Here is a 2,528-nt window from a genome sequence, read left to right on the forward strand (position 1 = left end):
CTTAAAATAAAAAAGTGAAGTAGAAGTCAGAAGCAAGTTAAGACTTCTAAGTGATTAAAGTGTTTGACAAATAAGCAGAAGTCCTGAAACAAAAGGTAGTAATCCTAACTTTTTTTAAGTGCTTCTCTTCTTTTTACACAAACGATACAAATAAGTGCTTATAACTTATAAGCCCAGAAGTCGGCTTATATCTGCATGCCAAACACCACCATTGTATCAAAACAACGCGTCATTACTTGTTTGATAAAACGTGGGTATAAATATTTACTACACTATATATGTTCACCGATTTCACGCGAGGTACTACAATGAATAAGGTGCTAACCATAAGTCTGTGCTCCGTATTAATTATTTGTAGATTTTGTATGTTCTTTAATACTTTGTATGTCATTGTATCATTATATAATTTCTTTAAGTTGGGCTTAGTTTTTGGTGATAATTTTAAAACTTAACATGTCCAGTGATACAATTTTCATGTCATTGTGCTATTATATTACATAGTAATTTTTTTTTTTGAACTTCAATTAAATAGATTAATAGCTTCTCGAGTGGATATTTAAATTTGGGGGATAAAGTTGCATCACAGTCAAGTTTATGTGCTTATTTATGTGATTTTGAGAATACAAAGAATAACGTACGTCTATCTGTCGAAGTCATTTGTGTTATCTATTGGACAGATCAAAAGCAGACCAAGTCATCAATATTGTCTATTATGGTTATTGTCAATGTACTTTGGACAAGTATTACAGAGTATAATTCACATATTTAGTCATGTTGACTGTTGAGACCCGTTCATTGACGTATGTTTTTTTACTAGCTAGTGTAATTATACATGTCAGAATTTCTTATACTAACGCCGACTAGTTGTTGAACGATTAGTTATGTAAAACGACATCGCTTAACCACAAGATAAATATTTTATTTTTTAAATTACTTTCAGATAAGAATAAAATTAATAGCGGAGGGTTGTTCAGTTAAACACGGCTACTTCAAGTATAAACTTAGTCAAAATAAGTTTGAGATTGTCGCTAGAATCAAAATTTGTGACAGTGATCGCTTTCAACAACTCGAATCAGAGGAATTTGTGACAATGATCGCTTTTAACAACTCGAACCAGAGGAGTGGCGGTTGTGTAAGTAAGGGTGGTACACTACAAGAAAATGGTCTATCTGCGACCGCATATCAGCGACCGCGCTCTGTAGCTAAAGCTCATCAGCGACCGCATGCAGTCACTAAACATGGTTGCAGATAATCTGGTCGCAAATATGCACTTTTGCGACGAACATCGGCGACCGACTTTTTAGCTACCGCTTTTAGCGACCGTCGTGGTGGCTAAGCTGAGTCAGCATTGATTGCCACCAATCCACGTGTCCGCGACCACATCAGCGACCAATAATGGTCACAAAATTTTGCGACCTACTTCAGCGACCGCGAGTCGTCACTGAATTGGCGACCGACTTCAGCAACGAAGGTCTTTCCGTTGCTAAATTTGCGACCATTATTAGCGACCGGAAGCAGTAGCTATTATTCTGCACCTTTTACTTATTGTTTTATTCCTTTGTGATGGGGTACGGTCGTTGATACTTGATTTCATAATTTTCAATTTTTTTTGTATTTTATAGAATTAGCATTTATATTGCCCATGCTTTCCAAGAAAGATATTACAAATATCTCCATTTACACACAAATATATAAACATAAATATAAAATTCTTAAAATACTATATATAAAAAGTTTTATCCGCTAAAAAATCATATTATCAAGTATCACCAAATCCAAATATTACATATAAAAACATAAACACCAAGATATGCAAGCTTCAGTAACGGTAATGTAGGACTTGAACAACTTCGAATAGTATTCCATGCTCATTAGCACAATCCACCTGCACCATATTACATATAATATAAGTCAGAAAAATAGAAAAAACTAAAACTCCATTAATGACAAGAAGGTGCACATACAGAATTTACAAAAAGACATACCTGGATAACAATAACAGCAGCATTTTTTGCAGGACTCATTATCAATCACAACCCTGCAAATTCAAATACAAGTAACAAAGTTCAGTAAATTTTAGATTTAGGTTATGCATAAAAAATAAGATCATGAACAGAAAGATTATAGCAACCTCGGTGGATTCATCCTCCTAAAAAGTTTCTCATTCTCATCATCCATGTCTTGTGAAAAGCTCATATACAAAATCAAGATCACCAATCACTTAAAAAATAAGGAATGACTGAAAAGAAGTGCAGAACAAGTTATCAGAAAAGATAATTAAACTCAAACCGGCCAATCATAAAGATTTGTAATAGGACCAGAAGGATCCAGCACACAAGTATGACCAATTAGGATGCCTTAAGCTACGAAAAAAGATTGCTTGGCCCTCTTTTTTAAATGGGCACCCTCCAAAAACTCAAAATACATAAGTACCGACCATACTATGTTGTACCATAACATAAAAAATAACAAACCATAGATTTGACACCTCCAAAGTAATTAAAATTAACAATGACACACAGGTAGAT

Source organism: Daucus carota, chromosome 8 (assembly GCF_001625215.2).
Source record: "Daucus carota subsp. sativus chromosome 8, DH1 v3.0, whole genome shotgun sequence".
NCBI classification, from domain to species: Eukaryota; Viridiplantae; Streptophyta; class Magnoliopsida; order Apiales; family Apiaceae; genus Daucus; species Daucus carota.